This window comes from Bos grunniens, chromosome 19, assembly GCF_055505025.1.
Source record: "Bos grunniens cultivar Pamir isolate PY7600 chromosome 19, Bosgru_T2T1.0, whole genome shotgun sequence".
Classification (NCBI taxonomy): domain Eukaryota; kingdom Metazoa; phylum Chordata; class Mammalia; order Artiodactyla; family Bovidae; genus Bos; species Bos grunniens.
In genome coordinates, this window is record NC_141183.1 from 27,796,330 (window position 1) to 27,809,962 (window position 13,633).

The window sequence follows — 13,633 nt, forward strand, 5'->3', positions numbered from 1 at the left end:
AGCCTGGCAGGCTACAGCCTATAATGTTGTGGAGAGTTGGACAGGACTGAAGCCATTTAGCACATACACATGTACTAATTTTAAGCTTCTGCTAGCTCAGTGATCACATTTGTTTAAAACAACATTCTGCCAAATATCCATCAGTTCTTGAATTAAAATATTATTTAAGCATATAATGAAATATTTATTATTCAACAACAAAAAGAAATGAAGTACGTATTACAACATGGAAATATTAAACCTTGAAAATATTCTAAGTAAGAGAAGCCAGTCACAAAGGACCACATGAAAGATCAGTGGTTGCCTCAGGCTGGCTGGTGGAACAAGGGAAAATAAGAGTGAATGCTAAAGGGCATGGGTTTCTTTTGGACCTAATGAAAATGTTCTAAAATTGATTATGGTGATAGATAATATACTAATATAATATATTATGATACTAATTATATATATTATGACTCAGCTGGTAAAGAATCCGCCTGCAATGCAGGAGACCTGGGTTTGATCCCTGGGTTGGGAAGATCCCCTGGAGAAGGGAAAGGCTACCCACTCCAGTATTCTGGCCTGGAGAATTCCATGGACTGTATAGTCCATAGGGTCGCAGAGTCGGACATGACTGAGCAACTTTCACTTTTTTTTTCACTTTCTATACTAATATAGACAGTATACTAATACTCTGAATATACTAAAAGTCATTGAATTGTACACTGTAAATGGTTTAATTATTTATGTGCATGGGTGCTAATTCGCTTCAGTTGTGTCTGACTTTTTGCAACCCCATGGACTGTAGCCCATCAGGCTCCTCTTCCATGGGATTCTCCAGGCAACAATATTGGAGTGGGTTGCCATGCTCTCCTCCAGGGGATCTTCCAGACCCAGCAATCAAACCAGCGTGTCCTGCGGCTCCTGCATTTCAGGCATATTCTTTACCAATGAACCACCAGGGAAGACCAGTTTAATTATATAGTGTGTGAATTGTATTTCAATAAAGCTGTTAAAACTAAATGAAATTTATGGCTATAATAACTTTATTCTAACCCAATAGAATTACATAATTTAGTGTGACAAAGTGGAAAGAAAACAGTTTTTAAATTGGGAATCTTATACTTTTAGTATGGACTGGTCATTTTGAAGAACTTAGGCCAGAAACAAAAAGTTAGTGGTTAAGAATCCAGCTGGAAGTTCGGGGTCAGGCCCTTTGCCGGCCTCCCTCGGCCCTCGCCATGACTAGCAGTGGTGCTGCTGGGTCGGTGACAGCAGCAGCAGCGAATCTGAATGCGTCCTACTTGAGATTTCAAGAATTTTGAATACTAAATTAGATATGGAAACTCTGTCTATATGTGTGCGGCTTTGTGAACAAGGAATTAACTCAGAAGCTTTATCATCAGTTATTAAGGAACTTCACAAGGCCACAGAAGCCTTAAAGGCTGCTGAAAATATGACAAGCTGACTTTCTGAAGAAATCTTGATGGGCTATGTCAAGCTGTGTAGGAAGATTGAAGATTGCATTGTAGTCAAGAACATAACAATGAAATCACTGCATGTAGCAATGTGGAAACATTGTCCTTTTTAAAAGAATTATAAAGCCATGGCTTTCTAAATCAGTGGAAAGTGGCTTACAGAGAAAACTATCAGTTGTGTTTACATCACATTTTTTTTTTTCTTTAACCACTCTAATGCTTTGGCATTGCTGTGTTCATATTTATGTATTCCTAATTTATAGCTCTGATAGCTTTAATTTTCTAAGCAGTCTGTCCATCAGATGTGCACATCTGCTGTGCCTGGGTGAACTATAGTGGAACCCATCAGCAGTTAATGTTGTGGTTAAGACTTGTTGACATTTCCATTATAAACTTAAATTTTGAATTGTTTATGCAAAATTACTGTGGATTTATGTTGTATTAGGCTGAAAGTTGACAATTTCCACCACCATGTGTGGATTTTTGATTTAGATTCATTATGCATATCAGAATCTTGTTTTTTTAAGAACATGGAAAACATGTTGTTAATCTGCTCTTAACAAAGAATATTTCTTTTTTTTTAACATACAGTTTGAGTGGCAGTTAATAGTGTGACCCAGATCATATTAATATTGATTAAAAAGCAAAACTTTTAGAAAACTTAGATTTTTAAAGGTAATGACAGTGCTTAGCTTGGTATTATTTGTCATTTGATTCATTTAAATTTAGGGAAGATATTAATTGAGAATGTTTCTCTAAGTTTTTAATTCATAATGAAACAATTCCAACGTGAAAAGTCTTTTTACTTTTGTTAAATAAAAATAATTTGAGTGCTTAATAAAATACCTTGAGTGGTTATCTAGTAAATCACCAAACAGGTGGTGACATTCAATAAATAATGTTACTATTTTCTGAAGGAATAAAGATTTCCAGTCATTAAACAAAAAATAATCATATTTTCTGCATCAGGAATTCTGAATATGCCTTTCTTAGATCATTTTTGTGTGTCATTTTTACCCCGTAAGTTTTAACTAATTGAAATGATGGTTCAAAATAAAATTTAGAAAACTTAGGATAATATGGTTTCTGTTCCTCTAACAGAATCTCCATGAACTATTTTTTCCCAAGACTACTACAAATTGAATCTGATTTTTTAAGATTGTGTTAGCTTTCCAGTTAAATGATAGTACAAGCATATACTCTTTGGTAGCATATTTTGTTCTTCAAATAAATTAAAGTGATTTTAATAAGGCTTAATAATATTTAATGGCAACCTTCTGTTCTATTTTAAAAATCTAGTCTTTTGACCACATTGACTTTTGAATGGTGGCATCTTTACCAAGTACACTGAACGTTTGTTATAGGGAGAAAAGTTTGGGAGACAATAAAGGTTTTGATTATAAGTCATCTATATGAATCAAAAACATTGCAAATACTGCATGTTGTTACTTATATAAAATCAGAAAGAAAACACTCTTGTCAAGCTCCAAAATTTGTATATACTTTTAGGTCATAGGAGTTAATAGTTTTATTTACAACTTTGTAGATTATGTTATTTATGTATGAAACAAAGCAGGAAAATATATTGAGAAGGACTTCTGTTTACAGAGGACTTTAATGTGTTACATTTCTTAAATGTAAACGTGTATTTTCAATGCATACTTAAGTAATACTTAAGGAAACCAAACAAAGTAATGATATAGTTGCATTGTTGCACATGTTGTCAGTGTCCGAAATAAAACCATTTTGGTGATTAAAAAAAAAAAAGGAATCCACCTGGAAGTGCAGGGGATGCAGAGTTCAATCCCCGTTGAGGGAACTAAGATTCCACGCTCTATACAGAAAGTAAGACCACCTGCTGTAGCTACTGAGCCCGCTTGCCACAACTAGAGAGTCAGCACACCACAGTGAAAGATCCCTGGTGCAGTCATGTAAATAAACACTTAAACACACACACACAAAGCTAATAGTCACGGAGTGCCTACTGGGTGCCAGTGGCTGTGATAAGGACGGTTAAGAACTGTGAGCCTCAACTTCTTCATCTGTATGATGAAGAGGTGTATTACAGAAACTAGAAAGATTTCTTGCAGTTAAGTCCTATGATTCTGGTTTGTAGGTGGGAATGAAAGACAGGAGAGAGGGCCTTGAGACTGAGTCCCTTTAGTCAACTCCTAATTTTGTAAGTGATAATACTATTTTCTATACTCAACTACCTGGAAAAATTCCCAGCTCCCACCTCTAACGCCACAGGCTAAGATTATTGTTAAAAACCACTAGTCATTCAGGAAGACGGGTTATGTTGTGGATTTAGAGCAAATGTTTACTTTTGGTTCCTAAAAGGAAGGAAATTCCATTTTTGGAATTCTTTGGCCTTGCACAAATAGTGAGGACAGTAGTGGGAGCAGCAGAGAGGGCGCGGGGTTGACTGGGGAAGGAAGGGAGGAGTTTCTTCCGAAGCTTAATTACTGTAATCACTGGAAGACTGAAATTGCTAGTCTTGTTGTTTGTCTGGCCTTCAGGAACTTTTACAGTTATTTCTATGTGAATCAATTTCTCTGGTTTCACAAACTACATTTTCCCACATGGGGAGAGTGGGTCCCTGAAAGAGGAAAAGAAAAGAGGGCTCCTAGCGCACAAGACCCTCTACCTATGGTAGTGTGAAATGATACATGATTTATCACCCCTTATAAACTAGAACGTGCTCAGTGAGGCAGTCCAACTGTGGAATTCAGGCTGTTGAAAAGTGCCAGAGAATTTTTCTGAGGCCTCAGTTTTCCCTTTGAAAGCCTTTTATTTATTTATTATTATTATTATTATTATTTTATTTGGCTGCACTGGGATCTAGCTCCCTGATCAGAGATGGAACCCAGGCCCCCTGCTTTGGGAGTACAGTCTTAACCTCTGGACCACCAGGAAAATCCCCTGATAGGCTTTTAAGGTGTCAGGATTAGATGGCTAAATCTATCCAGGTTGAAGTTGCAAGAAGGCCTATTCCCTTGTAGTACCCTCCTCTATCCCTCACTCCCCACCTAGAACATTGGACTGCCAGAAATTCCCTCTAAAATGAGAAGGCTGAACATATGGCTGAAGCAAGAATCCCATTATATGAGACTGTTTTAAATGGGACCAAGTTATGTTAGTCATATTTGTATTTAGGTCTATTTTCTCTCCACCTCCTTCTGACTTGGGTTGGTGGAAGAGGAGGCCCATTGCCCACCTCTCAGTATACTTTTTATAGCTGAAGTTCACTATAGGAATAAAAGACATGTTTTCAAAACAGTGGGTTAGTTGGGTTTTTTCCCCCAATTACAGACAAAATATATACTCACTATAGAAAATTTGCTAAATACAGAAAAGCACAAAGAAATGTAAAGCCACTCAACAAATCCCACTTTCAAGATATCACATGGTTAATATTCAACAATCTGTAAGGTAATACAGGAAATCATTGTCCATGTAGGAGAAGAGTCGCGTGCAAGGGAACTTGCTTTGTCTGGAGCAAGTAAGCATCCAGTGAGACTCACAAGCCAGAAACTTGAATTTCTCCCTCCCCCACTCCCTCACTTGATTCTCCTAAGTAAACAGATAAGAAAGGTATACATTAGAATTTTAGGAAACATCAGAGAAACAGAGCCCATTTCCAAACGAGTTAAAAGAGATTTCACTGGGATAACACTGTTAGTCCATTCTAGATTAGAAATGAATTTTGACACATTTTTTAACTTAACAGTCATGCTTGGAAAGGAATGGAGATGAGAAGAAGACCATCTAATTTTTCTGAATACCAGTTTGTTCATGTATATATTTTGGGAGAAGGTCTCAATGAGCCAAAACATCATACCTATAATTCACCATCTTTAAGAACTCGGCAATTTAACCAGATTTGTTGCTTGTTAGATACTAGTCCTGTATGAAGCCCAAGTTGAAGGTGCTAGGCCAAGATCAGGATGAATCAGGCATATTTTCCCCCAAGACAAGCAACTAGTGAAGGAGGCAGGCCTCAGAAGCATTAGAAGCGTTAAATCCTATGCAAGTGCAACAATCTAAATATGTATAAAGTGCGATGATAAAGAGAAAAGAATAGTTAACCTCTGTTTGGAGGTTATTTCGGTGAAGGCCTCCTGGAGGATTTTGCCAAGGGGAAGGTAATCTCAGCAGAGGTTTGGATTGGGGGTTAACTCACAGATTCAGATAAGCAGAGAAAAATGATTTATTTGTTTTGTCTAAACCTGATCTGGCCTACTTCCTGAAATCTCACTGGTAGAACAGACCAAGTTCAAAGGAAAGCTCAGTCTAAATGGATTATTGAAACAGTTCCTTTAGGTCATGTGCAGTCTCTCCGATAAAAATGATGAGTCTTTTCAGCTAACCTCTCCCTTTCTTGGTCTTCCCCTTTAGAGTATTTAGATTATGGGAGAGAACTCTTTCTTTGGCCACTTGATAAAGGTAGATAAAGGTGAATGGGGTCTTTGGACCCATGAAGTGAACATCATTCATTGTCTTCCAGTCTCTAAGCACTGTTACTCACTTGCCTAGTCTCTAGATATCCAGCTGGCCTTCAACGTTGAAGTTTTGAGGGACTTCCTGGTGGTCCAGTGGTTAAGACTCTGCCCTTCCACTGCAGGCAGTGTAGGTTCCATGCCTGGTTGACGCACTAAGATCCCGCATGCAGTGTGATGCAGCCAAAAAAGTTGAGTTTTGAGCTACGAGAACTCAGAGTCCATTCTTTTGATATCACTCCCTATGTAACTCGAGCTTCTTTGACTCTGATGTTGCTGAGATGTCTCTGAGGTCTGGCAGTGATGGTAGTCTTCCCTGTGGTGCTTACCTCAGAGCTACCTGCTCTACTGCCCAGCCCCACCCCAAGTTCCCAGGCTAAGAAAGCTAAACCACTAAGCTTCCCACTACCCAAATCTACAACGTAGACAACTTGATGTACTTGTTGCTAGCTTGATATGGTGTGGTCTTCAAGGTGGCATCATCCTGAGCCCCAGATAAGAGAAGGATAGAGCCCTGAATGTTATTTTCATTTATTCTACACGTCTACTCCCTGGGACAAAGCTTGGACTTCCAAAAATGTTGATGCATATCTGATAGTTTTATTCTCTTTATTCCTGTGCTCAATGCCTCCATCCTACGAATTTTTCAGTGTGAAAAGTAAGGCCTTTTCCCATATATTCTTTCTCCATTTCAACTTCAAGTTAAATCTTAATAGTGAGCAGAGGTACTCTCTCTACATTTTGGGAGCCCTGCAGGCTAGGCTACTAATATGTTAAAAAGTGGTGGTGGAGGTAAAGTGCTATTGTTCGGAGTCAAGAAGTTTGTCTGGCTTGCCAGACAAATGTCTTGCTGCATGTACTTGGTGTATGAAACAGAGGGAAGGGAGCAGGGCACAACTTGGAAAGAATGACATAGCCCGAGGACAAAACATAAACGGACTAGAATCAAGTAGGTCCAAGATGGCAGACAAATCAATTTCAACTAGACCTTAATATTCAGTCTATGCTCATTGTAACACATCAGCAAGCTAAATGACACACCCAGAGGAACCATGACAGTTCCAAGGCTAACCATCAAAGACCAAAAAGTGGGCAGTAGCCCAATTCATGGAAATCTCTGCCCATTGCCCCAAATAGTTGGAATAACCCTCCCACTCATTAGCTTATGAAATTACCCAGCCCATAAAAGCTAACCACACCACATTTTGAGGATGCACTCAACCGTTTGTGATGGCCCACACTTTGTCTGTGGAGTGTGTTTCTCTCTAAATAAATCCACTTCTTACCTATCACTTTGTCTCTCACTGAATTCTTTCTATTATGAGACATCAAGAACCTGAGCTTCATTAAGTCCTGAAAACAAGAGTCTGATCTCAGTTGGAAGACTGGTGATTTTGGCTAGTTTCGAGTCCCAGCCTTGTGAGTTCAAATCCCAAGCAGGGTTTTGGCCAAGTTCAAGTCCCAGCCACAAGGGTTCAAGTCCCAAACTGAAGTGAATGGTTTCAGTCTTACTTAGATCTTGCTTTTTGCATTCCATTTGTATCTGCCTAATCTCCCTACCTGCCTCCCCATCCTTTATGTTAAGGTAATGACAATGTTATGGATGTGAAAAATATTTGAGAAATCCAATGGACAGAACTTGGTAGTTTTAGAGGATAACAGTAAGAGACCCACAGGTTTCTGGTTTGGACACATGGGTAAATGATAGCACCACCAATCAAGAGAGTTAATTCAGGGGAATTCCCTGGTGGTCCAGTGGTTAGGGCACGGAGCCTTTACTGCCAGGGGCCCCAGCTCCGTCTCTGGACAGGAATCAATATCCCACAAGCCACCTTGTGCAGCCAAAAAAAGAGTTAATTCAGGAAGGAAAGTAGTTTTGTTTTGCTTTGTTTTTCCCCCTCAAGAAAGCAAGGCAAGGATTTATTAAGACATAGTGAAACTGTGTACCTCAGACTGGGACCCGAACCTATGAGGCCAGGACTGAAACCCAGCCCAAAGCCACAGTCTTTAACTGAGGTCACACTTGTGCTGTCTGGACTTACTGAGACTTAGAGTCTTTATGTCTCGGCACAGAAAGAATTCAGTGAGAGACAAAATAATAGGTAAGAAGTGGATTTATTGAGAGAAAAACACTCCACAAAGTGTGGGCCATTGGAGAAGGCAAGAGTGGCCCCGAAATATAGCATGGTTAGTTTTTATGGGGTGGGTAATTTGATAGGTCGGAGAAGGCAATGGCACCCCACTCCAGTACTCTTGCCTGGAAAATCCATGGACAGAGGCGCCTGGTAGGCTGTAGTCCATGGGGTCGCTAGGAGTTGGACACGACTGAGCGACTTCACTTTCACTTTTCTCTTTCATGCATTGGAGAAGGAAATGGCAACCCACTCTAGTGTTTTTGCCTGGAGAATCCCAGGGACGGGGGAGCCTGGTGGGCTGCCGTCTTTGGGGTTGCACAGAGTCAGACACGACTGAAGCGACTTAGCATTAGCATTAGCAATTTGATAGGTTAATGACTGGGAGGATTATTCCAACTATTTTGGAGAAGGGGTAGAGATTCCCAGGAATTGGGCCACTACACACTTTTTGGTCTTTATGGTCGATCTCAGAACTGTCACGGCACCGGTGGGTGTGTTATTTAGTTTCCTGATGTGTTACTGAGCACTCAGTAACTCAGTATATAATGAGTATATACTGAGAATCAGGGTCTAGTGGAAGCTGACTCATCTGCCATCTTGGACTTATTTGGTTCTAGTCAGTTTATGTTGTGTCCCCAGACTTTCAAATGTTGTGCCCTGACCCCTTCCCTCCTGTTTCAATAGTATACTGTCCAGGGGAGAGAAGGCAGACTCAGGTGAGTAGCTACCAACAAAGTAGCTTTTTAAAATAAAATAGTAAGTCCATTTTGAATATTTTTAGTTTTAGGTGCTTCTGGACTGGATCTCAAAGAAAGAGGGCAGTGTTGCCAAAATTGGCTGTCTGTGCACCAATGCCAAACAGAAATACAGAGATAAGAGTTTTGGGGGAGAAGGAAAGAGTGGCTTTATTACTTTGCCAGACAAAGGGGAAACGCAGTAGGTTAGCACCTCAGGAACTGTGCCCCTCTCCCTGGTGAGTAGCAAGAGGCTATATAGTCAGTCAGGACTATCTGATAAGAATCAAGGCAGTAACAGTCTTGTATTCTTTTTTCTTCTGCCAAGTTTCAAAAGGGTAGTGTTGTTGACAAGATTAGGATGTGTGCAGGGTCTTAGATGGTCCAGTCTCCTAGTCTGGATGAGCCTCTCCGGCACCTTTAATCTTGCTTCACGTGGTATCCTGGCTGCTCCTCCTTTGATTAGTAACTGTTCTGCCCTTTGGAACGCAGGTTGTGGAGGCTGGAGTCTCACCTAAAAGAAATGGGGGGCAAAAGACCTCCATGCCCAGGCGTTCCGCAGGGCACTGCTGGGCATCAGTAGCTGGACAAATCATTCGAAGTCATTAATTTATGAATGTAGTTAAGTCTTCTTTGTGGACAATACTCCTAGGAAACTCGTGATTCAATATTCACCCTTTATATTTCGCTTAGTCAACAGTTTTCTACCAAATAGCTAGTGGAAATCAGCAACCCTGAGGGAATGGGAATTTCATTGGGTAAGAGAAAGAAGCCTGATATAATTTTGGAGTTTTTTTATTGCTTCTTAGAAAGGCACACTTGGAAAAAGAAGTTAGATTAAGAAAAAACTTCAGTGTTTTACTCCTCCAACTTTCTTCCCATTTTACAGCTAGGAATATAAGGCTAACAGAGCGCAGCTTTGAGTAGAAAGCAGAGTAAGGGCCCCAGCCACAGGCACAGAGGGAATGGAGATCCTAGAAGGTGAGAGATAATCCCCAAAGCCTAAAGAGAAAGACTGCCTTAAAACAAGGCAAAATTCCTTCACCATTTTGCCCAGATTGTGTCCTGTCCCATAAGATTTTACTACCTGGAGAGGATGCTTGATACCTATCCTCAAGTTGCCACATCACCAGGGGGTGGCTGACTATTCAAGAGAAACTATGTATGTATAATCACTTTGTATACAGTAAAGCATAGTTGCAAATGCTGTTAACATCAACCTCTACTCCTCAGAAAAGTACATAACCCAACTCTAAAGGAAAAGCCTAATCTACAAGCAGTGAACAGGATATGAACAAACTAAAATACAGCATACTGTTGAATATGTTCTCTATTTAAAGTATACAGCTTATCTGAAATAAAACAGAAAAAGTGGGGCTGGTTGGGAACAAGGTGTGGTGTCTGGCTGGAAGGGAAATAACCCAGAGTTCCTTTATAACCTTTGTCACTTTTTTCTTCCACATATTCATGTATGAAGATGACTCAGCCCTAATACCAGTGGCTTATTTTTAGTAGAGGCAACAGAGCCATTTGAAAACCTAAGCATAGTAACTATTTCCAGTTGACAGGTTTACACGTCAGAAACAGTCAACAGATGCTCATTTGTTCACTTCAATTTAGTATCTATGACTCAAGGGGCACCAGAGAGTCTTTCCTTCTGCCACAGTGCTGGAAATTCCTGGTGAGAAAATCATTCCTTTGGACATGAGATTTTAACACAGGATGTCCCTTAGAGTAGAATGGAATCCAATTCCCTCATTTTACAATTGAGGAATTAGGCAAAGTCATGGCTATATTGGAATTAGTATCTAGAGCTCTGGACTGTTAGCTCAGTGACCCATTCGACCTCCCGTTTTTCAAATTCCTAGATCAAAAGCCACATAATATCATATGTTAGATACAAGACCTATGGTCTGAAAGGAGGAAGTATCCTGGGCTGATATCCTGTTCTGATGTATATGTTGCGTATAAGGGAATAACATTCTGTTGTTCACTATCAAATTAGCAGAAATCAAGACTCAGAGAAATGTATTCTTTGCTGCTTTGTAAAAATATTAAAATTCAAAATCTTGGTCAAGCATGAAGCAATAAACAGCACTGACTGAGAGAGTACAAGGGGTCTGGAATTAGCTGCTGGGTCTGAATTGTGTTTCTGTCACTTACTAGCTGTGACTTCTTGGGCAAGTTACTCTTTGTACCTCACTTTCCTCATCTGTAAAATGAGGTTAAGAATAAGAGGACCCATCTCATAAGGTTATTGTGAGGATTTGATGAGACAATACACATAAAGTGCTTAGAATAGTGCTTGGCACATAAACGTTTAATAATTGTAAGCTAACATTATTAATTGATGTAGAATTACTAGCAAGGAGTCAAGCCCACTTCCCTTTCCTATGGGCATCTCTTCTTACTACAAGTCACTGTTTCAAAATCACACCCAACATGTCTTTCTCTCAGAAGGATTTTGCATTTTCTTCTTCAGGGTTCTGCAGAATGACATTATCACTTGAAAACTACAAAGGCCAGATATATTCTGGGGAAGTGGCCTGGTTGGAAATGAGACTTAAAGCGTTGACATGATTACCCTATTTAAGAGGGCCTCTGAGGAGATTTTAGAGCTGTCTTGAAATAGCAGGTCGTGTAGGGTGACAACTAGAGGGCAGATTATAACCAAAGCTACAGGAGATGCATTTTTTTTCTCAAGAGATCTTTATTTTAGAGGACTTACCTGGTGGTCCAGGGTTTAAGAATCTGCCTTTCAGCGCAGGGGATGCAGATGCAATCCCTGAAGCTGCCAAGCAACTAATCCTGCAACTACTGCAGCCTGCAAGCCTGGAGCCCCCAGGAAGCTAGTGCACCTCTGCACCACAGCTAATGAGTCCCTGCACCGCAACGAAGGGTCCTGCACGATGCAACATGCGCGGCAACTGAAGCCTGATGCCGCCAAATAAGCGAATCTTTAAATATTTAAAAGCAAAGGTCTTTATTTTAAAAACTTAATAAAGCTAAAATTTTAAAAAGATTTTTTCTTTTTTAATGAGAGAGAGTTGTCCAAAATAGTTGGGGAGATCTTGGGAAATAGTAGAGTGCCCAGAACTGGAGTTTTTCAAGCCCAGTTTTGGCAGCAAATGGCAAGGATATGGTGAAGGGAAACACAAAATGGTAGTTGGAATAGATGAGTTTCAAGAATCTATTCACTAGATTTGTGATCTTAAAACCATTAGGCTGGCAAAGTTTCTTTTGGAGCCAGCCACTCCCCTTTTCTGCTTCTTTTTTTAATTCTAATAATCTACCTGTTGGCCCTCCATTCCCCAAGATCCAGTGACTGCTTGCTGCCATGGGCTACCCAAAGTCTTTTACACACACCCACCAGCTCCCCTGTTGCTCCTTCTGTCAAGAACTTTTAGTGTCTTAATCCCAACCAGTTCATAAAGAAAAAAAAAAAAAGGCTCTTCAAGCTAATTCTTACTAAAATATAAATGACTGTGTTGTTCTCTTCTCAGGGATACATCCTTCTTTTAAACAGAAATACTCATTTGCTAGTTATGTTTGGCATAATCACAAGCATATAAAATAAACAAACACCAGAATATGCCACTCCAAAATATTCCTCTTTGGCATATGGATTACCAACAGTCTCAGGAAAAGCTTGAAACAGAGCATAAATTTTCCTTTTGTAAAGGAAATTTCCAACTGTGTATCTCCCTCTTCCTAACCAGGTTTTTTTTTTGGCCATGCTATAAACCTTGGTGGATTTTCTTAGTTTCTGGGTCCTTAGGGCAGAGCCCTAACCACTGGACCATTCCCTTAACAATTCTTATTAAAAGAGAAGGTATCCACTTAAATTTGCCTAACAGACCTTACTAAACAACCCTTGTTCATTGCGCTATTCTTACGCCTTCCCATAACTTGCCTCCTTTGCCCAGAAGCCCCAGATTTCTTCTCCTTCATTTACCCCTTTGCATAGCTCATCATCACTGGGTCCTTGCTAGATGCATGTGCAACACATCTGGTTTTCTTTCGTTAATCTGTCTTTGGCCAGTCTAACTTATTAGTGGGTTCCATCTGGAGATCCTAAGATGGGTAGAGGAAAAGACATTTTTTTCCAGCTCTACAATTAGACAGTGATGTCCCTACACTGAAGACAGTGACTGCAGCCGTGAAATTAAAAGACGTTTGCTCCTTGCAAGAAAAGCTATGACAAACCTAAATAGCGTATTAAAAAGCAGGGACATCACTTTGCTGACAAAGGTCTGTATAGTCAAAGCTATGGTTTTTCCAGTAGTCTTGTACAGATGTAAGAATTGATGAGAAAAGTGTGACACTATGCTCAAACAATTGATGCTTTTGAACTGTGGTGCTGGAGAAGACTCTTGAGAGTCCCTTGGACTGCAAGGCAATCAAACCAGTCAATCCTAAAGGAAATCAACTCTGAATATTCATTGGAAGGACTGATGTTGAAGCTGAAGCTCCAATCCTTAGGTCACCTGATATGAAGAGCCAACTCACTGTAAAAGACTCTGACACTGGAAAAGATTGAGGGTAGGAGAAGAGGACAGCAGAGGAAAGATGGTTGGATGGCGTCATTGACTCAATGGACATGAGTCTGAACAAACTCCAGGAGAGAATGAAGTACAGAGAAGCCTGGTGTGCTGCAGTCCATGGGGTTGCAAAGAGTTGGACATGACTGAGTGACTGAACAAAAATAACAATTGGAAAGAAGTATGCATAGAACAATAATTTTTAGGTTGGTAGGATTAGATTTTTTAAATTTCCTTAAAAATTGCTCTTGAGGAATGATATTAAAA

At 39.9% G+C, this 13,633-nt stretch overlaps 1 pseudogene across 1 annotated transcript; it reads left to right on the forward strand.

Annotated features, from left to right (window-relative positions):
- The first annotated feature begins 1,092 nt into the window (after positions 1–1,092).
- LOC147351880 (mitotic-spindle organizing protein 1 pseudogene) lies at positions 1,093–2,300 on the forward strand (annotated as a pseudogene). Its single transcript, XR_015148413.1, has one exon. The product of XR_015148413.1 is annotated as a mitotic-spindle organizing protein 1 pseudogene (transcript).
- Positions 2,301–13,633: the final 11,333 nt, after the last annotated feature.